At 43.2% G+C, this 27,590-nt stretch overlaps 2 non-coding genes across 2 annotated transcripts; one reads left to right on the top strand and one right to left on the bottom strand.

The window, feature by feature from the left end:
• Positions 1-4,276: 4,276 nt before the first annotated feature.
• Trnav-cac (transfer RNA valine (anticodon CAC)) lies at positions 4,277-4,350 on the bottom strand. Its single transcript has one exon. It is a non-coding gene; the product is annotated as a tRNA-Val (tRNA).
• Positions 4,351-21,046: 16,696 nt separating this feature from the next.
• Positions 21,047-21,121, top strand: Trnat-ugu (transfer RNA threonine (anticodon UGU)). The gene has a single exon. It is a non-coding gene; the product is annotated as a tRNA-Thr (tRNA).
• The last annotated feature ends 6,469 nt before the right edge of the window (positions 21,122-27,590 follow it).

The raw sequence follows: 27,590 nt of genomic DNA, 5'->3' as shown, positions 1-27,590 counted from the left end.
ACTATGCACTTAAACCATATACAAACCATAGCAGCATCCACTGAGTTTTGAAGCCAAATAATGAGACCCATTCTTGGTCCATCAGTTACTGAAAGAAAACCACTAAGCAGAACAAGTGAGTTAGGATAAGAGGTCAAAAGTCTTTTTTTTTTTTTTTTTTTTTTTTTTTGGTACCAGGGATTGAATCCAGGGGCACTTAACCACTGAACCACATCCTCAGCCAGTTTTTATTTTTCATTTAGATACAGGGTCTCCCTAAGTTGCTTAGGGTCATGCTACATTGCTGAGGCTGGCTTTGAACTTGTGATCCTCTTGCCTCAGCCTCCCAAGCTTCTGGGATGACAGGCGTTCACCATCTCATCCTGTAAGAGGTCAAAAGTCTTTATGCAACCAGGATCTCTCCTGAACTTCTCCAGACCCCTATTCATTGCTGGAACCCAGATGTGCTGGGGAGTACCTGGTAAACTAATGAGGAGCCCCCACACTGAATCTGGACTTATCATATTTCTCCAAGAGGACTTACCTCAGAGCAAAGAGAGAAGTGGAACGAGAAACTGAATAACAAACCCAATCACCAGTGGGACAAAAAGACTCTGGGTAGAGCACGTTGATCATTATTCTAGTGAATAATGATCCCCAGGGGAGCCCTCTGCATGCATGTTCAGGACTAACAAATATTGGCAGTGTCCTTTCCCTAAGTTTTGGGTCAAATGAGTAGATGAGAATCCATGCCTGCTGCCTTCCTAAGGGAGCATCCTCCCAAACGGAAATCAAAGAATCAGCCTTTTCCATTTACACCAGGCTGGTACACAGCCATTGCATGGAGGTCCAACATGGCCTCCAACAGAGAACATCTGTTTGAAGCAGATCATGGTGAGGAGTAGGTCAGATTCTCTATGGTAGGGAAGCCACCACCTGCAAAGAAGAGCACAGAGTAGTGCTCAAAGCCACGCATCAACCATGGGGTAAACTTGCTGCCTCAAATACTTGTGGGGAGGGTTTTGCAGGAAGCAGCGTATCCTGGGTGAAGACCGGGGGTTGGGTTGTTTGGACTGCAAAGCAAGAAATTCACTCTAGGATGACAAGACCTCTATAGCCAGGACTTTGGGGCTTGAAGGACTTGCTCCTTTGGGGACTCTTAAGCATGTCCTCATGGGCGGGGAAAATGCTCTGAGCATGTTGGAGAAAATGCTCTGAGAGAGGAACTAAGGACCCTGGGAATCAAAGCAAAGAATTTTAGAAGTAAGATAGATTTTGATGGATTTGAGATCATTCAAATCTGTCCTTTTACAGATGATGAAAACAGATGATGGAAGGTCAGAGAGGTCACCTAATAAGGAGGAGGAAAAAACCTTTTTTTCTGTGTGCAAAGTACTATGAGCCCCACCATAGTCCAAATTGAGAATTGAGCTTTGAGGAAGACCCCTGTGTTGCATACAGTAGCTAATGCTACGAAGTCCATCTGAAGCAAGAGCCTTGTTACTCTACAGATATCACAGCCCACGGTCCTTGATCTCCAGAATAAGGTACCTGCTTCATGCACAGCAGGAAATCCGTATTCTCTAAATCCACACATGCAATTCTGCCAGGGAAGCTCTTTTGGACTACAGTGTAAGAGAGCTGTCTCCAAGAGGCACCCTGGGAAGTGAGTACCTTGTGTGAGATATAACTTGGAGATCCATGGCACCTGGGATGTGTTAGCACAAGAATATTCTTCTCTTCTCTTTCCTGCCTGAGCTGCGCCAGGCCAGTGCATTAGAACAAGAACACACCCCTGGATCCATCACTAACATTCTTCCCTCAACCTACACTTTGGCAAGAGAGAGCGATTGCTTGTTATTCATTTCTCCACTCATGATTCATTTAGTGAATCCCAGATGCTATGCTCAAATCAGGAACGCATCCATAAGATGACACAGGTTCCTGTCCTCACTGAGCCTGCAGTGTGCGAGAGCTCTGGATGATTGCACTATAGGGTAAGGACTGGAATCAGCCTTAGTGCAGAATTGTAGAATCAACTGGAAAGGCACCTTATTCCATCTCAGAGGCTCAGGAAGCGCGTCCTAGAGGAAGGGATGTTTTAAGCAGGATTTTAGAGTAATGAATCAACTGGTTGAAGGTTTAAGGGTGATATGGGGAGACAGAAGTGTGGCACATGGAGGAAACAGCCCATGTGCAAAAGCTCAGAGGTGAGAAGGGGTGTGGTTCATCCAGAAATCAGAAAGATGAAGGTGATTTAAATTAAAGGAAAGAACAGAACATAGAGACAGGATCCTGGGACAGGGCTCCATTACTGGAGCAGTGATTGATCAGCAGCTTGACTTCCCTAAATCCCTTCTCTCATGGCCTCGGTGTCCACCATAATACAAAAGCAATGGCCCAAAAGGAGCTGAACAGACACTTAACCAAAGAAGAAATATTTCAACAAATATATGAAAAAATGTTCACCATCTCTAGCAATTTGAGAAATGCAAATTGAAACTACACTGAGATTCCATCTCACTCCAGTCAGAATGGCAATTATCAAGAATACAAGCAACAATAAATGCTGGCGAGGACGTGGGGACAAGGTCCACCCATACATTGCTGGTGGTACTGCAAATTGGTGCAACCACTCTGGAAAGCAGTGTGGAGCTTCCTCAGAAAACTTGGAATGGAACCACCATTTGACCCAGCTACTCCTCAGCATATACCCAAAGGACTTAAAATCAGCGTACTATAGTGACATGCCCACATCAATGTTTATAGTAGCTCAGTTGAGCTATGGAACCAACCTAGGCACCCTTAAACAGATGAATGGATAAAGAAAATGTGGTATCTATACACAATAGACTATTACCCAGCCATAAAGAAGAATGAAATGATGGCATTTGCCAGAAAATAGATGGAACTGGAGGCTATCATGCTAAGTGAAATAAGCCAGTCCCCAAAACCAAAGGCTGACTGTTCTCTCTGATATGCTGATGCTAATACACAATAAGGGGGAGGGAGATAAGGATAGAAATTCATTGATCAGACAAAGGGGAATGAAGGGAAGGGAGGGGGAGGGAATAGGAAAGACAGTGGAATGAAGGGGACGTCACTTTCCTACGTTCATATATGAACACACGACCAGTGAAACTCCACACCATGTCCAACCACAGAATGAGATCCTAATTAGAGCAAGTTATACTCCTGGTGTGTATTACATGTCAAAATACACTCTGCTGTCATGTATATCTGAGAAGAACAAATTCTAAAAACAGGAATGGCCCAGAGGACAGTGGAGAGAACTGGTCATTAAACCCCTGCCTCCAGGTCCCTGGCCTAGAGGCCTTCCAGGGGTTTCATTCAGAAAGGTGAGGACAGTCACCTTGGTCCCCACCTTTGGCGCTGCTTCATGTCCCTGCAGTCCAGGGGGAGGAGGGCACCAGGGAGGCAGTGGAAACTTTCCCAGGTCTTGGAGCCACTGAAGTCGCCACCAAGCCCTATTATCAGAGGGAGACGTTTGTATAGTCCTCCTTCCCTGATTGTGTGTCTGAACTGTTTTGTCAAACCCAGAAAAGGGCAAATACTTGGATATGATTACATGGCCTACTGAAAAAAACCTTCAGTGTTTAATGAATGGAAAACAAACACTGATTGGAACCTGTTAAAGTTGCCGAGTATAGAATTAAAAAAAAAAAAAAAAAAATGTTCACCCAGGCTCTAAGACCAGCCCTACACATGGTGGGTACTTGCTAACCATTTTGGGTTGATTGAAATAAGTATGTACTACGTCTAGCAGACCCCATGCTACGTGTCTGTCACATGCCACTTGTAGCATTTGATTTCTAAAGAGAGCCGGTTTTAGGCTGAGTCTCCCATGTGTTGACTTTAACCCCTGGGATGTTTTGCCCCACGTAAATGACTTTCTACTGACCTGAAAGCACACCCATGGCAGTGGCCAAATCTTAGCCGAGGTGAAACCATATCGTCACATCAAACCCTGCTGCACTCAAGGTTGTAGACCAAGCACGTGCTTTATCTTTCATCTGTGTGGGTCTCGGTGCTGCTAAGAACAACTTCTACGGACACGGGAAGGCATAGCTTAAGGGCAAGCAAACCGAGAACTTGGAGGAATTGATTCCTAAGTGATATGTTTAATAATTGATTCCATTTTTTAAAGGAAGTGGATTCTGCTGTTAAACACACATGAAATAGTACCCTCTGCAAGGCTACAAACCTGAGTATTTTAAGCCAAACCCCAAAGAACCATTTAAAACACATTAGTAAATACTTTTTTTTTTTTTTTTTTTTGTGGTGCTGGGGTTTGAACCCAGGGCCTTGTGCTTGTGAGGCAAGCACTCTACCAACTGAGCTACATCCCCAGCCCCTAGTAAATACTATATTAAAAGAAACACAAAAGTTTGGCAAGTTTAAATTTTTGTTTCACCAAAACACATGTCGGGTCAGGTGCTATGGTGCACGCCTGTAATCACAGTGGCTCAGGAGGCTGAGGCAGGAGGATCATGAGTTCAAAACCAGCCTCAGCAACTTAGCAAGGCCCTAAGCCAATTAGCAAGACCCTGTCTCTACATATAACATAAAATCAGCATACTACAATGACACAGCCCCATCAATGGTTACAGCAGTTCAGTCCACAATAGCTAAGCTATGGAACCAACCTAGATACCCTTCAACAGATGAATGGGTAAAAAAAAATGTGGTACATAGATACAAGGGAATATTACTCAGCGATAAAGAAGAATGAAATGATGGCATTTGCTGGTAAATCGATGGAACTGGAGACTATCATGCTAAGTGAAATAAGCCAGTCCCAAAAAAACTAAAGGCCAAATGTTCTCTCTGATAAGGCGTGAGAGGGAAGAATAGAAGTTCACTAGATTAGACAAAGGGGAATGAAGAGAAGGGAGGGGATGGGAACGGGAAAGACAGTGGAATGAAGGGGATGTCACTTTCCTATGTTCATATATGAACACACAACCAGTGAAACTCCACACCATGTCCAGCCACAAGAATGGGAAGCTACACTTCATGTAAGTAGGATGTGTCAGAATGCACTCTACTGTCATGTGCAACTAAAAAGAACAAAAAAAAAAAAAAAAAGAGGTTATATGGCTCAGTGTTTAAGTGCCCCTGGGTTCAACCCCAATCCCTGGTACCAAAAAAATAAAATAAAATAAAATAAAACCATGTCAGCTGTGTGGTAGACACAACTCCTGATACAGACATGCCTTCCTCAGCCAGGCTGGGTGTCATTGTATCTGTGCTCACCCCCAACAAGAGGCGTGACCAGGGCAATATGTCTTCAAGGTGGGAAAAGCTTAGGTCAGAATTTCAAAGACGAGAGAATTTAAAAACAGCTGCTGTGAGAACTGTCTCAAAAAAAATCCCAGCATTAGAGAAGGCACGTATATGAGCACGTCACCACCCACTTCCTCAGCTTGGGAGGTACCCATCTCCATCCTCAGACCATGTGTCTTCAAGCACCTCCACTTCCTATCCGAGAGCCACCAGGGCGCAGCTGATAGCACCTCCAACGATCAGGGCAGAAAAGAGGATCTGGATGACAGAAGAGAGGATCTGTGGCATATCCTGAAGCTGATCGTTGATAGCAAAATATCCCCCAGCCCCAAGCTCAGCCTCGGCCTAGGTTGGATGCTAGCTGTGGAACCTCCCAGTCCCAGCGGACCAAACTTCTACCAGCTTTTACAATCTCACCCAACCTCTCATTCCAAAAGTCACCCTGGGGTCTGGAAGGTCCTTATATGAAACATTTTCTCATATTCCCTTTCATGAATATTGGTGTAAACCCCCCTTTGGGGCCTTAAATGCAATTTCCCTTCCTAGTACTGGCCAAGGTGACTTCCAAGATCATTTCTGCTACAGCAAGGGCATTGAACAATTTATTTAACCTCTCCCAGGAACCTGTGATCATCTGTTCCAGAAATCCTAAATCGAACCACTCTCTTCCCATTTACTGTCCATATATGGATGGTACATTTCTGTTAAAAATGTCTGGGATCTGGTGTGATATTTCCACTTGATTCTTGTAGTCCACTAGCCAAAGAAAGCAAAGAAGGAAAAAGAAATCTATGATGAACTCAGAGGTAACTGTTGTTTCTCCCCCAAAGCTGTGTAAATGAATGAAATCAAGACTTACGCACCCAAATGTAATGCAGTTTGTCATGCAAACTGTTCCTATGTATTCCGACATCGAAAGACAACTGCAGTTTTTAAGTGTTTACATGTTATTCTTCTTCTAGCTTTAGAATTTTATTTTTGCAACTGGGTTCTTGGGTCCTTATTGCTCAAGACAGTGCCGGTCATTTTTGTGTAGAAAGTTACAGTACTCTTGACAATTCATTTTTACTAAATGGGCAAAAAAAAAAAAAGAAAAAAGAAAGCGTATCAGTGTGGGATGTATTGTCTTTGGGAAAAAAAATGAGAATAATTTCAGAATCAGAGACAGAGGAGATGACAAGTCCCCTCTACCAAAAGATTTACTGTTATTCCTATTATTGCAATCATTTGGGAACTGCTAGTTTAATCAAATGATCAGAAAGCTGAAGAGATTCAGTAGCCTAAGTATAGGATCAGTAAAAGGGAGCAAGTCCAAATCAGCCTAGGAAACCCTCCTACTCCAAGTCTTCTAAGGGAGATTGCTAATGATAATGACCACTTGTTTGCATTTTTTAAACTCTGCAATAAACCACCTTTGCATCCATTATTGCTTTTGATTTTCTTAGCAACCCTGAAAAATAGTCTTGGAGACAGTGGTTATTCTCTACCAGTGAGGAAATCGTAGGCGTCAGAATGAAGGTCACCGGGATAACAGGCAGAGGTGACACTCAGATCCTGACCTGTGGATGTGGGAGCTCAGCGCTTGATCCACATTCCTGCAACTCCATTCTAAAGAAGCAGAAAACGGGCCTGTCCAATGGCGAGACCCATCAAGAATAACCATGCTTGCGGGCAAAGAATACTTTCAGAATCAGGCTGTCTCCCTTCTAGAAACGCTCATAAAACAGGACTTTCCCCTGCTTACTGGCAGCAGTGAGACATAAAACTTGAAAATGTCTTGAAGGACTGAGGTAGAATTTTGATGCGGGGAGCCTTCTAAATACCCCATTGTCTCTGAAGAGGACAATCCTCCCTTTGTACCGCCAGGGCATCTGTCTCCAGTCTCCGGATCCCTGGAAGGCCCCCATTCCTCAGAGGGTTGTTGTCTTTTTCCTTCCACATCAGGGCCACACATCTCACGCTTAAGACAGCAGCCTACTCGGTTCCCATTCAGAGATTCTTCTGGAAATTAATGTCTGCTCACCCCGCCCCCCCCCCCACACACACAAAGCTCTGGCTTTATCAAAAGAGTTATTGGAAATGAAACTTGTGAAAAACCCTAACTCTGCAATGTGGACCCAGACAATCATGTTTTGTAACAGCTCTGTTTGATGTGTGCTAACGGGAATCAAGCATTTTGCTTAACAGAATTGCTCTTTGTTATGTAAACTTTGTAAAGTCCGCCTCATGTGACCTCTTGCAATTGGGGGATCTGCTGCTGAAAACGGTCATTTTCTATGGGCAGCAATATTCCTATGGCTGCTTCTGGGACCATAGGACCACTTGACCTCAAAGTTCACATTGCCACAGGGTTGAACACCAAGCCAAGCGAAGACTAAAATATAGAACATATGTACGTACACAAGTTCCATTCCCTAAGAATTGGTTAAGTGGAATGAATATCTGTTTTCCCATTTCACCTTTACATTTACTGCCCTGTACACAGTCAGCCTCTATCAAATACAACCACAAGTCTAAAAAATATGCCATTTCTAGATTAATATACTTTTGCTGTACTTCAGATTATCTCTCTTACATATGCATCAATTTACTCTCCTGGTGAATATAGATAGTTTGGTCAGGAGTTGTGGGTCTGTAGACTGGATATTTAAGAAGCAAATAAGGGCCAGGTATAGTGGCGCTCGCCTGCAATCCCAGCAACTAAGGAGGCTCAGGCAGGAGGATTGCAAATTTGAGGCCAGCCTCAGCAACTTAGCAAGGCCCTAAGCAACTCAGTGAAACCCTGTCTCAAGATAAAAAAATCAAAAGTGCTTGTATCATAACTAAAAAGAACTTTTAAAAATAGAAAAAAAAAATCAAAAGAACTGCAAATATAGCTCAGTGGTACAGCGCCCCTGAGTTCAAACTCCAGAAACAAATAAGGTAGGTTCCTACCACCATGACTGCCTCTCAGTGCCCCTAGCAAAGGATTCTCTTTACCACATGGTTCCCTGAGCATTTCTGGCATGACTTGAGCCAGCTCTTCCAAATTTTCACCAGTCACCACAAGATCTCCAGACTCTTAGGACCCATTCTTCAGACTGTTTCTTTTTTACCAGGGATTGAACCCAGGGTGCTTAACCACTGAGCCACATCCCCAGCCCTTTTTAAATTTTTTGTTTAGATACAGGATCTCACTGAGTTGCTTAGGGCCTCCCTAAATTGCTGAGGCTGGCTTTGAACTTGCGATCCTCCTGCCTCAGCCTCCCCAGCTGCTAGGACTCCAGGCGTGTGCCACCACACCCAGCCATTCTTCAAACTCTTTCTGCCTATGAGACTCTGGAATGACTTTCATGTCACAAAGACCCACCTGCACTCCTTGAATCAGAGGTAAAAGATGGTGTCTCCTAAGCTGTGACCTTGCAAGGGTTGGCGGTGAAGTGATGAGTTCCTGGGTCTCCCAAAAGTGAGGGTCAACTGTTAGCCTTAAATCATTCAGCGGCAAATCCTTTGAGAGTGGGAAGGCCCACGGCAATACCTCAGAACAACATATGGAAAAAAAGCAGGTGTCAGAGTCAAACCTCTGAGACCACATCCCACCTCCATATATATGACCTGTGTACACATCACAGAGATGTTGTGTGAAGCAGGGCCAGTTGTCAAATGTCTCGGGATTTGACTCTTACGTAAGACTCTTATATATGGTTCTTGTATATCATGACACATGAGTGACATGTGGTGGAAATCAATTAATGCATTCCAAAGCTGAACTTCAACACATGGGACACTGTTGGTGTTCCATAAATGGCAGCTTCTATAATTACTACCATTATAGTCACTACTGTTACTCCATTTTGTTGATGAAATAAAGTCCATTTTCCATGTAAATTTCTAGTGAAAATTAGGAATTCATGCCAGAAACTGGATCTTTTTTTTTTTTTTTTTTTTTTTTTTTAATTCTAGATTTCTCCTTTCTTTTCTGTCTTGGCTTTTAATATGCAAATCTATTAACATACTGTGGAATGTCCACTGCCTTCGAAAAGAGTACATGTGGGAACTTAACTCAGTTGGTTTTTAAAAAGGAAAGGATACCAGTGAAAATTGCAAAAGCAAAGAGTTTAGCTCCTAATATTCCTTTCTTTAAGAGAAAAAAAAAGAAAAAGAAAAAAAACTCCTTCGCAGCTTTCACACAAACTTTATCTGCAGCTTTCACACAAACTTTATCTGCCATCTGAGTGGAACAAGATTAAAGCTCTGGCCTGTGCACTTAGTGCAATTATTAATCCCCTGAAAGCAAAACCCGGGGGTACCGAGAAGTTGGTCAGACTCGCGATTGCCTTGAAACCCTACCTGCTCCTGCGCCTCCCCCAGCCTTATCAGAAGCGCATAGGAAATTCAGCGCACTTGTTCGCCAGCTGCGAGGGTATATTGTGGCTCTTCCAAATAAAGGACACGGCAGGCACGGTCATTTGAAAACTTATCTGCCATGGTATCTGCCAGCCCATCAAATGTTCGCTGGTAAACAGGTCATCTGAACAGGTGGATTCCTGCAGACAGGGAGCCATTGAGATCCCGTGCCAGGGAAGGAGGAAAGAGCTTCCCTGATTCAGAGTGGGGCTGCTGGGTCTGGGGCTGCTGGTCAGGCTCCCATTAATGAACACCGAGGCTTTTACAATGGTTATGGAAGGTTCCCGTATGTGGTATTGGGCTTCCGCTGAGCCACTGTGAGTGAGGCTACATCCCAAGCTAGGGGTGCATCTCCTGTTCTTGCAAAGACAACTTCCAGCCCAGATGCCACTCTATGGATTACAATGTGTAAACCAAGTCCTCGCGACATACATTCGAAGAATAAAAAATGATCAAAACTAGGTTTTGCTGGGCGCAGTGATGGGGTGGTGCACGCCTGTAATCCCAGCGGCTCGGGAGGCTGAGGCCCGGAGGATGGCGAGTTCAAAGCCAGCCTCAGCAATTTAGAGAGGCTCTGAGCAACTCAGTGAGACCCTGTCTCGAAATAAAATACAAAATCGGGCTGGGGATGTGACTCAGTGGTTAAGTGCCCCTGGGTTCAATCCCTGGTAGACCCATCCCCTCCCCCCCCCCCAAAAAAAAAAAACACTAGATTTATTTTATTTTCACTTATTTTTATAATATGTGTTAGTTTTATACATGGAAATAGAAAGAAAACAAATGGTGTATCATCTTAATCGCCCCCAAAGTCCTCTTTGAATCATTTTTGAAACTTTTACTCCATCTTCTCTCATGTACCGAAAAGTATGCACATGGGAAGCACGCAGCATGAGGGATTTGCACCTTTGTTGTTGGTACCAGCTCCCAGATCAAGAGAAAACGTCCCCAGCTCTGGAAAGAGGTCTCCTTGGCCCCCCACCTCTGAGGACAGTCTCTGCACTTCTCAAAGCATCGATTAGTTTTGCCTTGCGATTTCTGTCTTCACTTAGCAAATAAATGCAGGTCTGTATGATCAGGCAAATGTAAAGACACAGAAACATGAACCGGAAAGTGAAATCTTCCCTCTCTGCTTCCCTTTCCCTAAATGTAACTTCTGTAATAGATTTTGCTGGTTTTGCTTGATTTGTTTACTCCTTTCAGGAAAAATGTTTATGCTGTTTGCCAGCACTATTAGTTCATGGTCTTCCCTTTCTCTCCCTCCTCCTCCTCCTTCTCTCCTTTCCCTGCTTCTCCCTTTCCTCTGCTTTTCCCTCCTCCTCCTCCTCCTCTTAATTTATGCATATCACATATCTATATGTATTGCCTTATTAGTTGGTTAAACTCTTTGCACCATCCCCCCCACCAGGGTGTCTGTACAGATTTAATAGTACTTCATTAAATGCACATCGGTGGGCTGGGTGGGGGGGCACATGCCTATAATCCCAGCTGCTTGGGAGGCCCAGACAGGAAAATCACAAATTCAAGCCCAGTCTCTACAATTTAGGAAGACCGTGCTCCAAAATATTTAAAAAAGGGAAGGGATTGTAGCTCAGTGGTAGAAATCTTGCCTAGCATATGTGAGACCTTGGATTTAATCCAAAGCATGCACACACACACACACACATACACACACAAAACTTTTATACTTTATAATCAAACTATGTTCTCAATTAGTAAGAGGAAACTTTTCTCCCTCTATAAAAAGATAAATAAAGAGCTGGGTGCCGTGATGCACACCTGTAATCCCAGCAGCTCAGGAGGCTGAGGCAGGAGGATGGAGAATTTAAAGCCAGCCTCAGCAACTAAGCGAGGCCCTAAGCAACTCAGTGAGATCCTGTCTCTAAGTCAAATATAAAAAAGGGCTGGGGATGTAGCTCAGTGGTTAAGCACCTCTGGGTTCAATCCCTGCTACAAAAAAAAAAAAACATCAACAAAAAAAAAAACGGATAAATGAAGTTTCCTCATAGTTTCCCGACTCTTCTCTGGATTTCTGGGTCCTTCTATAGCAGAACTCCATGAGAAAGTCACCTAATACACTGGCAGGACCCTCTGTGCTTACACCCACCCCATCAGGGTGGTCACATGGCCATGTGTAGGAAGGTCCTTTCCTGAACTATGATATCCATTGGTCTAGTATTTCAGTATTAATATTTTCTTTGCTATCAAGTTGAAAAATGAACACCCTTTATTTTTTTTTCCAAAACAGAATACCTACAGATCACCTAAGTTTCCTTCAGTGAACTGACTTAACTTTGTTTTTCTTTGGCAGGGAAATTGCCATCTAGAGAGGTAATTTTCTATAACTCTAGACTTTACGACCTTGTGTTTTTTTTTTTTTTTAACACGTATTTCTCCCTATAGGTGGCGCTAGTGTGCTTGGCTAGAGTTAATACAGCCCCAGTGGGGGACAAGGTTCAGTTCAAAACAACCGCACTTACTACTTATCAACAAGTTTCTCTTACACTCTTAGAGCTTGTCTTGACTTCTCAGCACCTCAGCCAGGGTTGCAAGATCCCCAAATGAGCATTTCAGAAGCTGGCGCTTGCCTGGTGGATGAAGGAAAAGGAGCCCAGAAAAAGAAATGAACGTCCCTGCCTTTGCCCTGTAACTCATTGAGAAGAATATTACTATCGAAAATTTAAAGTCTAAGGTTAAATTTTTCTTTTTATCCATAACCAAATAAAAAGGAAGCAGCAAGATCACCTATCCAAAATACAGGCTTGAGTCAGGCACAATGGTGCACACCTGTAATCCCAGCAGCTCGGGAGGCTGAGGCAGGAGAATCGTGAGTTCAAAGCCAGCCTCAGCAACTTAGCGAGACCCTGAGCAACTCAGCGAGACCCTGTCTGTAAATGAAATATTAAAAATAGCTGGGAATGTGGCTCAGTGGTTAAGTGCTCCTGGGTTCAATCCCCTGACACAAAAACAAAATAAAACCAAAAAAGATACATTATGAGAAGCTGGGCGCAATGGTGTACACCTAATCTAGCTACTTGGGAAGCTGAGGCAGGAAGATCCCAAATTAAAGGCCAGTCTGGGCAACTTAGAGAGGCCCTGGCTGAAAATAAAATAAAGAGGGCGGGGATGTAGCTCAGTGGTCAAGCACTTGCCAAGCACATGTGAGGCCCTGGGTTCGATCCCTCATAGCATAAAAAATTAAATCAAGGTACATCACGAAGAATGTGCTGTTTTGATGCTAATCTTCCTTCACCAGCATTTGAAATCCTTGGCCTACTTTTTCAACCTGACATTGCTCCACCTTCTGCAAGCATTGTCTGCTACAGTTAAGCAAAATGGTGTGGAGTCTCCTAATCACTCATGCTACTATCCTGCCCCACCATGACCTTTCTTAAGGGTCACCTTCTATTTTGGAGACAGGGATGGGGTACCAGGGATTGAACCCAGGGTGCTTAACCACCGAGTCACCTCCCCAGCCCTTTTGATTTTTTATTGAGAGACAGGATCTCGCTGAGTTGCTTAGTGCTGAGGCTGGCTTTGAACTCGGGATCCTCCCACCTCAGCCTCTGGAGCTGCTGAGATTACAGGTGTGCACGCCCCCATGCCCAGCTGGTGTCACCTTTTTAGTGAACTCCTCCAGGCTGACTTAGCCAGTTGCCTCTCCTTTGTCCCTTTCCTCACCACTCACCCCAGCCTGCTGTGGTACTGTACTGACCCTTACGAGAGAGAAGAAGCGCGCTGAGACTTGCTCACATCCGCAGTCCTTCAGTCTGCAGCACAATGCCTGATCCTAGCAGAGGCTTTATAACTAGATATCGACCCAAATTGCATAGAGCCGTAAGCATGATTTCAAGTTTCACATCACAGTGCTGACTGAGCCCGGCTCCCCCAAAGGAAGAAAGCTATGCAGAAGCAGAGGCTTCCCAGGAACCTTAAGACGAGTGCAGCACCAGCTAGCGAAGATTCTTCAGGTGAAGGTGGAGTCCAAAACCTGGTGACCCGCAGCTTGGTTCTGTAGAGCTTTGGTTGATTCTTTGTCTTGAACAGTTTGAACCCATGTAGGGTTCCGGTTTTTTTTAATTGATGTATCACCCTCTTCAAGTGGCAAGATTTCATATAAAAAAAAATCTGAATGTCTGACCTCTTTTAGAAGAATCCTAGATTCCCATGTGGCAAAAATGCACAATAGCTCAGTAGTGACGGCTGACACATGGTCTCCACCTCTCCAGGGTCCCCACTGCCCCGTATCTTATATCTGATGTTGTAGCTCCAACATCGTGGTGATTTGTCAATGTGCTTGCTGTGTTCACACCTGTTTTCAAGAATAGATTCGAGAGAAAAAAAATTTTTTTATCCATCTTTGCATAATTTTTTTTTTTTTTGGCAGTGCTGAGGATTGAACCCAGGGCCTTATGCATGCAAGGCAGGCTCTCTACCAACTGAGCTATATGCCCAGCCCTTGCATGCGTTTTTTTTAATAAAAGTATAAAATTGAGAGATTAAGCTTGTGGATTCTGAAATCAGATTGCTGGGGGTCAAATTCTGTGGCTCCTTGTACATAGACTTGCCAGATAAACTATAGGAAACCTTATTAAATTTGAATTTCAGATAAATAATGAATAATCTTTTATGATAATCATGACCCATGTATTTTTATTTGTGAAGTCTGGGAACCCTACTTCTGCTTGCTGTGTGGCCTTAAGTAAGTGTCTTAGCTTCTCTGTACCTCAGTGTTCTCATTTGTAAACTGGGGATAATAAAGGGACATGGTGAAGATAAAATAAGTATTGACCACTGTCTCTGTTAAGATTTTAAAGAAAAACAGAAAATAGCATGCTTTCTTAGGACAGTGCAGTGTCATTATGTTTGATAAAGTGTCTTGTGTTGAAATATACAACTTAAAGAGGTTGTATTTGAGTAACTAACATTAGAGGCCACTCTAGACAGACAAAAAATTTCAGAAACGTAACAATAAAGATTTATTTCTATTCTTGCTGGGGGTGGTGGTGCAGGCCTATAATCCCAGTGACTTGAGAGGTTGAGGAAGGAGGATCACAAGTTTGAGGACAGCCTCAGCAATTTAGGGAGTCCCTAAGCAACGTAGCAAGACCCTGTCTCCAATTTTTTTAAAAAAATTAAAAGGGCTGAGAATGTAGCTCAATGGTAAAGTACCCCTAGGTTCAATCCCCAGTACCAAAAAATAAAAAATAAAAATAGAAGATTTATTTCTACTTCACATCATGCAAAAATGTAGACCCCAAGCTATCTTTCTCGTGCAAAGATGTGACCCAGAAGAAGGAGGAGGAGATAAGGCACATTGTCTGTTAACGCCCATGCCCCAGAAGTAATATAAAGGTCTTCCACTAAAAGCCCATTGGTCAGAACCAGTCACGTGGCCCTAACCTAACCATAGGGGAGGCTGGGAAATATAGGGTAGTACAGAGTATCTTGTAAGCAGCAACCTCTCCACCACGGTGCCACTATAAGACAAATATGTCCTGCTCCACTTTTTCTATTGCCTGGCTTCAGTGGACAATTGGATTTGCAATTGCAGCACATTGCAGTGGTTTCAAAATCATATGACCCAGAGTCTAGTTCTGCTCCTTTTTGGGGTACCACGGATTGAACCCAGGGGCACTTTTACCACTGAACCACATCCTCCACCCTTTTTTATATTTTACTTAGAGGCAGGGTCTTGCTAATTTACTTAGGGCCTCTCTAAGTTGCTGAGGCTGGCTTCGAACTTGTGATCCTCCTGCCTCAGCCTCCCAAGCTGCGGGGATTACAGCGTGTGCCACCATACCTGGTCTCTGCTCTTTCTGAAGCCAGCAAAATATAACCAAGGATTATCTGTCTTTGGGGATTCATCTCCTCACATATTTCTAGAGAAGCAGAGGAATTTTCCCCCTTCTCTGAGGAGGAAGAAGTTATTCTAATTGAGTGGGTTATACCATTGTATTGGAAACTTTGAAGCAATCTGAAGTTAAGTAGCAGAAGAAGAAACAGAGGAAATTGAAGCATTCTGCTGAGAGACCAATAGGTATGAGAAGTAGTAAGATTTTTTTCAATTCATAGCACATAAGCCAAATCTCATTTTTCATTTGGATTTGGAGCTACAGAAGCCTTGACATTCCCCAGCATTTGAAGAATAATTCTCAGAAGATAGACAAATGTCTGCACAGGCCCAATCAGTGGGATGAAACCAGGTGTCTGCCTGGAATGGAATTTCACTAAAAGAAGTTTGGGTTGGGGCTTTCTGCTCAGGAAAGCATCTCATCAATGGGTCCAGCTGGCATGAGCCTCCCTGGATGGTCTCAGAGGTCAGTGCCAGCTGAAAGCCTGCTAAGGTTATGAGGCTGTGTTGTTCCAGTCTCATTGTAAATGGGGATTCTAAACCATGCAGGGGAGGTGGGGGGAGCTGGAGAGGAGCAGCCTAGGCTGAGTGATGGATGGAGCTTTGTCAGTTTTACCAATGTGTGCAGTTCATAAATCAGCAAATATTTCCTGAGCTCAAAAGCTGGACTCACAGCTTGGGTGATTATTTTTAGATATGTTCTGAGAGATGGCAGGTAGGGACTTGAATGTACAATCAAAACCCTAGAGCTGATAAGCCATCTGTTTATAGTCAAGGAAGGAGAAGTTCATTTCATCTCTCTACTTCTTGAAAGAGCAGAAAGGTGCTGCTGGTAGGCCCATAGAAAACGCACGATGCCCAGGTGTCAGGAAGAGTCATTTACCCAATGTCACTTGTCATTCTTCCCTGGTTGTCTTCTAAAAGTTAGTGAGCATCAGACCCAGCAGCATGATATTCTCTGAAAAGAAAGAAGAACTTTTTCTCTTCCAAAAAGATTTTGTTCTGTCACTTACCATCCTCCTCATTGTGAGATAACTATGGTTTGGACATCAAATGGCTCCCAAAGATTCATGTGATAACAGCAGGTTCCCAGGGTGGTACTACTGGGAGGTGATGGAACCTTCAAGAAGCAGGCCTAGCGAGAGGCCCTTAGGTTACTGAGGATGTGCCCCTAGAAAGTTGTGGGACTGCCCCAACCCCTCTTCTTCTTTTAGTTCCTGAACACGAGGTGAGCATTTGCTCCATCACACGCTCACCACCTTTGGCATCTGGCACCCCCTCCAGAGACCTAAAAGCAATGTGTCTGCCCAATCGTAGACTGGGACCTCTAAAACCATAAACCATGATAAACCTCTTCTCTTTATAAGTTAATTATCTCAAGTATTTTATAATAGTGACACAAAGCTAATTAGCATAGCGGTCTTTGGTATATGTTTAAGATGGCCAGGGGGATTAAATTTAAATTTTAATTGGGACTTAAATTTTGCTGGGAAATATGATGATCCTTTTCACCAATCTTTTGCTTTTCAGAATTCAGACCATTCTGACAACTCCTTGATACAGTAAGACGTCACAAATACAAACTCTTAATACCCTCACATGAATATCAATCAGACTCTTTTTTTATTCTCAGTCCTTTCTATTCACAATCATACTAGAGAGCTAAGAATGTTCAAAACCCATAAACTAACCCTGGGTACTATGTGTTTAACAAACTAAGAACATCTTTTATTTCCATCTTTTTGTCCTATAATATATTGAACAATATTCAATATAGTTAGTTTTGGTTAAAGGATGATCCTGCTTTCAGACCCATCTCTCTTTATCTCTGATCATTTTCTAATATGAATGATAAGTCTCTCCAGTGATTCTTTGACAATATCAATGTCTTTATCATAACTTCCTTTGCTGCTTCAACCAGTTTCTCTTGCATGCCATCGGAATTTCTTCTTGACACATGATCTCTTCCACCTCGTATTGGAGCCATTCCTAGGAGTCTCTACCTCCTTTGCTAGATGTAACGTCTTTCAGGACGGCTGAGCTTCATCTCCAACCTGCATCATAATGCCCAGCGCAGAACTTCATATACTGGAACGGTTAAGGCTGTGGATTCTTTAGTCACATCACCTTGGTTAAAATTCCAGCATCTCCCCTCACTAACTGCATGACCTTGGGCAGATTAACAACCCTTTTAAGTCCTGAATCCCTCGTGTACACTTAAGAGCACCTCTCTGTTCTGATGCTTAGAACAGAGCCGGGTGCCTAGAAAGCACTTCATAAATATCAGCTATTTTTAGTATAACAATACTAAATTATCTTATTTCTTATATTTTGTTAGATTTATATTTCATATCCTATATATTATATCTATGATATGTTACTTTATATTCTGTATATATTACATGTTATAAATTCTATATTTATTGTTAGATATAATGTTATGATACTTAATAAAATAAATGTTTAATTAAATTTAATTGCCTCTCAATCTATAAATTCAATTCCAATCCCTACCAGGAGAGGGTTTTTGTTATTGTTGTTGTTTTTGGTTTTGTTTTTACAATGTAGGAGATTGAATTTTTGTTTGGTTTTAAGAAACATATTCCTTTCTATCCTAAAAAGTTTCCCTTTGGGGGAAGCAACAATTTTTTTATATAAAGTTTATTAAAATAGTAGCAAAACGTTTTTTATAATATGCTACCTTTTTTTTTTCTTTCTTTCTTTCTTTTGGTACCAGGGATTGAACCCAGGGGCACTCGACCACTGAGCCACATCCCCAGCCCTGCTTTGTATTTTATGTAGAGACAGGGTCTCACTAAGTTGCTTAAGGCCTCACTAAATTGCTGAGGCTGGTTTTGAACTCACGATCCTCCTGCCTCAGACTCCCGAGCTGCTGGGATTATAGGCGTGCACCACCACGCCCAGCCAACATGCTACATTTTTAACCACTATCCAAACAATAATCTTCACTTGAGATGTTGTTTTCCTTTCCTTTTTTGTCTTTTCTTTTTTCAGTGTGTTATAGTTGTACGTGATAGCGAGGTTCCTTTGGACGTATTGACCAATGCATATGACATCGTTTTCTCCATTTTGAGCCCCAGCTCCCTCTCTTCCTCCCCGCATCCCATCACCTTCCTCTACTCTATTGGTCTTCCCTCCATTTGTTTATTTATTTTTTAATTGATGCCTTACGGTTATGTGTCAAATTGGACTGCATTGTGGTATGTTCATACATGCATCTGGCATAATTTGGTCACCTTCATTTGCCAGCTCTTCCCCTTTGCCTCCCCTCCCTCCCCTCACCCCCACGCCCCCACTCTGGTCTTCCTTCTATGCCGGGCTTTTTCCATGAAGCATCTGTGCATTTCTTCTGCTTCGGAGAGGGCTTGCCTGGATGTCGCCCTGTTCACAGAGCCGCACGAGCTGAGAAGCCCTGCTTTTATCCGGACCCCTCTTCCTTCATCTTGGTGTGGCACATGACAGATTTTCTATTCTAGCTGCATTTCTAAAGGACTCTGCCTGCTTTTCTTCAGCAGACCCACCCATGAGTTTGATTCCTGAATCTATACAAATGGCCTGGTGATTTTGCGACACTTTCCCCCTAACCCCGTGTCCCACCTCTGTGGCATCCCACAGGGTTCTTCTGAAGGACACCCAACACTTTTTTTTTGGTACCCGGGATTGAACCCAAGGGTGCTTAACCCCTGAGCCACATCCCCAGCGCATTTCATTTTTTATTTAGAAACAGGGTCTCACTCAGTGGCTTAGGGTCTCACGAAGTTGCTGAGGCTTTGAACTTGGGATCCTCCAGTCTCATTCTCCCAAGCCTGCAGAATTACAGGCATGTGCCACTTCACCCTTCTTAGAAGTCCTTTTGTTGTGGTGAGAAGTTTGCCTGCCTGGGTTGAAGTGATAACACTTCAATTATCATATTGTCAAAGGGGCAAATAGGGATTGGTCTCTTTTTCTTTTATTTGTTTCAGAAACCTCTGATCCCCAAAAAGGTTCTATCCTGGAACTGCTGTGAAGGAGAATCAACTCATCTCTTCAACAGGAATTGGCTGGGGACTTAATAATGGGTAGTGTTGGGCATGGTGGTGGACCCTGTCATCTTGGCAGCTCGGGAAGCTGAGGCAGGAGGATGGTGAGTTCAAAGCCAGCCTCAGCAACTGAGTGAGGCCCTAAGTGACTCAGTGAGATCCTGTCTCTAAATAAAAAATAAAAAGGGCTGGGGATGTGGCTCAGTGGTTAAGCACCCTTGGGTTCAATCTCTGGTACCAAAACCAAAACAAAGCAAAACAAACAAACAAAAAACTGGTTAGGGAACAATCAGAAAGTTGTCCTGATTTAGATATGAATGGGCCCATTCAGAAGCAAACCATCCCAGAGAATGAAATCCTACATAGAAGATCAATGCCCATCTTTATTTTAAACCAATTTGCCTGACCGACTTGGAGTACAAATATAATAAATTCCCCAAGACCTCCCAGGACTGAAGGATGATAGGAAAGAATGAGGGAAGAAAGGTAGCACAGAGAAGTAGTTAGTAAGGCAAAGAGGTTGGCTAAGCACCTTCTGTTACTGTCATATCCTGGAAGACTCCTCACCCAATCTTACAAAGTAGGAAACAAAGCTCAAAGAAGCCTGGCACATTTCCCAGACCATGCAACCAGAATTTGCCAGAGCCCAGAGGCTGAGGCAGGAAGATTTAAAGTTTGAACCCAGCCTCCTCCACCTAGGGAGGCTCTAAGAGCCCCTGGGTTCAACTGAAAGTAAAAGAAGGAAGGAAGGAGAAGAGAGGGAAGGAGGGAGGGAGGACGGGAAGGAGGGAAGGAGGGAGGGAGAGGAGGGAGGGAGGAAGGAGAAGAGAGGGAAGGAGGGAGGGAAGGAAGGAAGGAGGAAAGGAAGGAAGGAAGGAAGGAAGGAAGAAGGGAAGGAAGGAGAAGAGAGGGAAGGAGGGAGGGAGGGAGGGAAGGAAGGAGGGAGGGAGGGAGAATAAAGGAGAAGAGAGGGAAGGAGGGAGGGAGGAAGGGAGGGAGGGAAGGAGGGGGGGAAGGAAGGAAGGAAGGAAAGAAAGAAAAAAAAGAAAGGGAGGAAAGGAAAGGTAAACAAAAAATGAATTCAGAATGTGGCAGAGCTGTTTGGTAGATTGCAAAGCCTATGCTCCTCCATCTCATTACCAAACCACCCCGCAGAGGGGAACAGGGCTGTGGAAGATGAAATGGGTAATAACCCCAGGCAACAAGCTCTTCTGAGCAGTTGACAGGCCCCTTCCTTCTGTTCTAGATCTGAGAAGATATGTCAATGGAAGAGCAGTTGAATGCTCGTCAACTCCCATTAATGTGACAACCTATTTAGAAGTACAGTCTGTTTACTTGCTAAACGTGTCTATCCGCTACAAGTTGTTCCACAGCTCAGTGTCTGTCCTAGAGACACGTGCATGTTTTTGGAAAGAAGCATGTACAATAATTGTGAATTTATATCCTGTATATAAGGTAGAAATAAAAAATGTTCATTGGGGCTGGGGAGATAGCTCAGTTGGTAGAGTGCTTGCCTTGTAAGCACAAGGCCCTGGGTTCGATCCCCAGCACCCCCCCAAAAAAAATGTCCATTAATAATGGAATAATTGAATTTTGATTAATCTATCTTACTAAATACTATGCAGATAAGGCAGATCTATATTATGTTGAACTAAAAAAAAACAAAAGAACCTCAAGTAGCAACAGAATTCATGTAGAATGATCACATGTATGTGTAAACATGAATTTAAAAGTCTACATTTCAGAATAAGGAGTGAAGAGCTAAGAAGAGAGAAATCATGCTTTGCAATTTGGAGGGGAGTGAGCCCAGGCAGTTTTAGGTAGGAGGTCACATTAGAAGGGGACTTGGAAGATGATCAGGATTTATCCAGGCCTCCTAGCTCACAGGGGATCGAGCCAACATGTAAACTCAGTTCTAAGTGAATCCACAGTTGGTGCTTTTAACTTAGATTCTTTTCACAGAACAAATTATAAACAGTGACTATGATATGAGATGTAGCTATAACTCACATAGATGGGTACAGGATATGGTATGCACTTATTAGGTACTTACCACGTATTAGGTATTCTGTGGAATATCCAGAAGCATTAGAGTCCCTGGCCATCATAATTGGATATCTAGCAGGGGAAAGAAGGTGAACGAATAACTCTTTTCGATATACAAAAGGAAGTAAACCACACCCTAAAAAAAATTATAGGGAAACTAAGAAGAACATTGATAAACCAAGAGGAGAGAAATACAGTCCCAAGAGGGACTGAAAGATCTACCAGGTAAAAGGCATTTAGTACAAGAAACAGATGAACCAATAAATTATTCAACCATAAGGTTTAATGTCTTTTTTTTTTTTTTTTTTTTTGGTACTAGGGGTTGAACCCAGGAGTGCTTAACCACTGAGCCCCATCCCCAGCCCTTTTTTTTCTATTTTACTTAGAGTCAGGATCTGGCTGAGTTGCTTAGGGCCTAAGTTGTTGAGGCTGGCCTTGAATTCATAGTCCTCCTGCCTCAGCCTCCTGAGCCACTGGGATGACAGGAAGGTTTGATTTCTTAGCAAGAATTCTGAAGCTAGCTATTCCTAACCTGGTTAGGTAACTCAGCTGCCTCCTGGAGAACACAGGTTTTGTGATGGTTGATTTATGTGTCAACTTCACAGGACCACAGGATGCCCAGATGTATAACTAGACATTATCTCTTGGTGTGCCTGCACAGTGTATCATGGAGTGATTAGCATTTGAATGGCTGGAACAAGCCCAGCAGGTGGCTTTCCCCAGCATGTGTGGGCATCATCCAGTCCATCGAGGGCCTGAATAGAACAAAAGACAGAAGAAGAAGGTTGGATTCACCCTCCTCCTGTTCCACTGCTTGAGCTGGGACATCGAAATTCTCCTTCCCTGGGTTCTCTCCGTTCTCAGGGCTTCGGCTGGAATCTACATCGTTGGCCCTTCATCTCTCAGGCCTTCTAACAACATCACCAGCATTTGAATTCTCTGGTTTGCAGATGGTGGGACCTTTTCTCCATGATCGCATGGGCCAAGATCTCCTATGATTAGGAGATAGGTCTATAGCTCCAGTGGGTCTGTTTCTCTGCAGAGTTCTGACAAATATAGATTCTTTCTGTCCTTCCCAGTAATCCTTCCTCTTTGGGTTTGTCACCTCTTCATTCAATATGGCAGCCACAGCTTCAAGCATCTCAAGCATATTCAAGGACAGGAAGTAGCCAGAGCAGAATAAAAGGGGGGTGGGTAACGAGGGTCATGCTCTTGGTATCCCTGAAAAGACTTTGTCTCAATCAGATGCCTCCTCTAGAACTTTCTTCTTCCATTTTGCTTTTGTGTGGTGTGTTTCGTGTGGTATGTTTGGATCAAACCCAGAGCCTGTGTCTGTGGGGGCTCCTCCACTACAGAGCATACTCCACCCTACTCTTCTATTTCATTGGCAAAAACTGGGCCATCAGTTCTGGCCCTCACAAGCAGCAGTGGGTGTTGGCGAAGACGTGGGGGAAAAGACACACTCAGACATTGCTGACAGGACTGCACACTGGTGTAACCACTCTGGAAAGCAGTGTGAAGATTCCTTAGAAAACTTGGAATGGAACCACCATTTGACCCAGCTATCCCACTCCTTGGCCTATACCCAAAGGACTTAAAGTCAGCATACTACAGTGATGCAGACACATCAATGTTTATAGCAGCTCAATTCAAACTAGCTAAGCTATGGAACCAACCTGGATGCCCTTCAACAGATGAATGGATAAAAAAAGAACTGTGGTATATATACACAATGGAATATTATTCAGCCATAAAGAAGAATAATATTATGGATTTGCAGGTAAATGGATGGAGTAGGAGAATATGTTAAGTGAAATAAGTCAGTCCCAAAAAAACAAATGATTTCTCTGCCAAATGGATGATACATAACAGGGGGTGGGAGGGAGGCAAGAATGGAGGAAGGATGGATTGTATAGAGGAAAATAAGGAGTGGAGAGTGGGTGGGGGAAGGAAAAAAAATAGAATGAGACAAACATCATTACCCTATGTACATGTATGATTATGAAAATGGTGTGACTCTACTTTGTGTACAACCACAGAAACGATAGTTGTACCCCATTTGTGTGCAATGAATCAAAATTAAATTTAAAAACAAAAAAAGAATAAAAAATAAGTCCTAGCCCTCTCCGTACCTCCTCAAGGGACACCAAAGTCAGAAAGTATTCTGACTTTTCTTCTCTCTCTCTCACAGAACACTAACTAGGAAGAAGGAGTTTGGGGGTACTGGGGAGCATCCAAGAGTACTCCATAGCAGATTACCTGGAGGAAGCCATAACTGGGTTGGGTCTTAAAAATGATGAAGTGGACATCGACTGGATTGTCTCTTTGACATTCTTTTTCCAAGAATTGTCCTACTCCAGCTCAAAGCAAAACCTGCCAAAATCATACAATGCGTTCCTGTTCTCTGGGTGTGCATTGCAATAACTTTTAATAGATGCTGCCAAACTGTTCTTTTTCTTTTGTTTGTTCCTCTCTAGGGACATTTCTGACTTTCTTCCTTTTATTGAAACTGGTTGTGTAAATAACTTACTCCTGCTAGGCTGTCAGTTTCCTATTTGTTTATTCTCGGTACTCAATCTCCTGAGCTTGGTTGAGATTCCAATTATTTCCTTAGAAAGAACTTAATGTCAAGTATTATTCATCATGTATTAGAAAACCAAAAAGACAAAAAGGGACCCTGAAATATCACAGAGGGAATGACAACAAGAAGTGGTGACCACCCTACATGTTGAGGGAACTAAGAAGTTGGGATTTCTGACACTTAACAGGAAATTTGAAAAGAGAGATGGAGGAGAAGGGAGGGAGGGAGAAGAGGCTGGGGAAGGAGCCCGCAGTGTAGGAGGCCATTGTTTTGAGGAGGAAGGACTTGCTGGTGCTGCTCTCTCTGACAGAGTTGGATGATCCTGGTTCTGATAGTAGTTAAAACTGCAACTTGGAGCCAGCTCATGCTACTGGAACCAGTGGACTTGCCAATGGACTTACAGATGAGATTCTGACAATGGCAAGAAAAACCAGGAGGAGTAAGGCTCTACTCTCCTCCATCTGGCAGGCTCCCTCTAGTGCCCCTCATTGGTGACCCTAACAGATAGCTGCTGGCAAAACAGAAATGGAATTTGCAGAGTCCTGACCCCAGCATCACATGACAGACTGTGAAAGATTTGGAGCCAAGAGACAAATGCTTAACATTACAATGTCCTTGGTGGTGATGATGATGATGGTGACTATACTGATGGTGATGATAGTAATGATAATGGTGATGATGGTGATGGTGATGGTGATAGTAGTGATGATGGTGTTGATGATGTTTATTGTAATGGTGATGATGGTGATGTGATGACAGTGATGATGGTGGTGATGATTGTAGTGGTGATGATGGTGATTGTGATGGTGCTGATGGTGATGGTGTTTGTGATGGTGATGATGGTGATGGTGATGGTGCTGATGGTGATGGTGATGGTGATGGTGCTGATGGTGATGGTGATGGTGATTGTGATGGTGGTGATGGTGATTGTGATGGTGGTGATGGTGATTGTGATGGTGGTGATGGTGATTGTGATGGTGATGATGGTGATGGTGATGGTGATGATGGTGATTGTGATGGTGATTGTGATGCTGGTGATAGTGATTGTGATGTGATAATGGTGATTGTGATGGTGATGATGGTGATTGTGATGGTGATAATGGTGATTGTGATGGTGATGATGGTGATTGTGATGGTGATAATGGTGATTGTGATGCTGGTGATGGTGATTGTGATGGTGATAATGGTGATTGTGATGGTGGTGATGGTGATTGTGATGGTGATAATGGTGATGGTGATGGTGATGGTGGTGATGGTGATTGTGATGGTGCTGATGGTGATGGTGATGGTGATGGTGGTGATGGTGATTGTGATGCTGGTGATGGTGATGGTGATGGTGATAATGGTGATGGTGATGGTGGTGATGGTGATTGTGATGGTGATGATGGTGATTGTGATGGTGATTGTGATGGTGATAGTGATGGTGGTGATGGTGATTGTGATGGTGCTGATGGTGATTGTGATGGTGGTGATGGTGATTGTGATGGTGATGATGATGATTGTGATGGTGATTGTGATGGTGGTGATGGGGATTGTGATGTGCTGATGGTGATTGTGATGATGATGATGGTGATGGTGATGGTGATGATGGTGATTGTGATGGTGATTGTGATGCTGGTGATGGTGATTGTGATGGTGATGATGGTGATTGTGATGCTGGTGATAGTGATTGTGATGTGATAATGGTGATTGTGATGGTGATGATGGTGATTGTGATGGTGATAATGGTGATTGTGATGCTGGTGATGGTGATTGTGATGGTGATAATGGTGATTGTGATGGTGGTGATGGTGATTGTGATGGTGCTGATGGTGATAGTGATAGTAATTATGGTGGCCATGATGGTGATGATGAAGGTGATAATGATGATGACATCCATTTAAATGCAGGCAAGAGGGACTGGAGTTCTGGCTCAGTGGTAGAGCGCTTGCCTCACATGTGTGAGGCACCAGGTTCGATTCTCAGCACCACATATAAATAAATCAACAAAATAAAGGTCTATCAACATCTAAAAAATATTTTAAATAAGTAAACAAAAAAATAAATGCAGGCAAGAACAGGAGCACCTTCATAGTGTTATTTTGAGATTTAAATGAGGTAAATTGTATGAAGTAACTAGCAGAGTACTTCAAGCCTCACATGACTTGGGAAGTGTTAGTACATGTTTTAGACAGCTTTCTCACTGCTATGACTAAAGGACTAGACCAGAACAACTGTAGAGGAGGAAAAGTGTATTTGGGGGCTCACAGTTTCAGAGGTCTCAGTCCATAGACAGCAGGCTCCATTCCTTGGGGCTTGAGGTGAGGCAGAACATCAAGGTGGAAGAGTGTGGTGGAGGGAAGCAGCTCACATGGTGATCAGGAAGCAGAGAGAGACTCCACTCTCCAGATACAAATATATACCCAAAGCCACGCCCCCAAACCACGCCCCCAATGCCCACCTCCTCCAGCCACACCCACCTGCCTCCAGTTACCACTCAGCTAATCCCATCAGGGATTCATTCACTGGTTGGGTTAAGGTTGTCACAACCCAATCATTTCTCCTCAGAACCTTTCTGCGCTGTCTCACACGTGAGCTTTTAGAGGATACCACATCTAAACCATAACATGGGCACATGGAGTTAAAGGAAAAGGAAGGATATTCCCAGGATTTTAACCTCAGCAGCTGGGTAGATACTGGCAGCACATTTTCTATTATATAATAACAGGGAAGACATAAGTGATGCCTATTAATGGACCATGCCCACTCTTAACCACTTACATGTATTAAATAGTAACTAACTTAATTCTAACTATAGTTTAGACAGTTGAGAGGAGGAAGGAGAGTTATCCTCATTTTATTATTTTATTTTATTTTTGGTACTGGGGATTGAACCCAGGAGTGCTTAACCCTGAACCACATTCCCAACCCTTTTTATTTTTTTATTTAGAGACAGGGTCTCCTTAAGTTGCTTAGGGCCTCACTAAGTTGCTGATGTTGGTCTCAAACTTACAATCCTCCTACCTCAGCCTCCCAGGCCACTGAGACTACAGGCACATGCCACCATGCCCGGTATATCCTCATTTTATTGATGAGAAGATTGAGACATTAAATGATTCAATAATGTGCCCAAGATCTTACAGACACCCCATAGCAGAGTCATGTGGCCTGGATCCAGAGTCCATCCTCTTTAAAAAAATATTTTTTTTAATTGCTCACATTTATGGGGTGTAGAGTGATAATTCAACATATGGATAAAATGTGTCATGATCAAATCAGGGTAATTAGCATTTCAATTTTTTTAAACATATACCATTTCTTTGTATTGGGAAACTTTAAATTCCTCTTTTTTCTAGCTCTTAGTGAATATATAATAGATTTTGGTAAGCTATAAATACCCTTTTGTGTGACAGAACATTAG

Source organism: Sciurus carolinensis, chromosome 17 (assembly GCF_902686445.1).
Source record: "Sciurus carolinensis chromosome 17, mSciCar1.2, whole genome shotgun sequence".
Lineage (NCBI taxonomy): Eukaryota > Metazoa > Chordata > Mammalia > Rodentia > Sciuridae > Sciurus > Sciurus carolinensis.
This window is presented reverse-complemented; position numbering and strand designations above follow the sequence as displayed.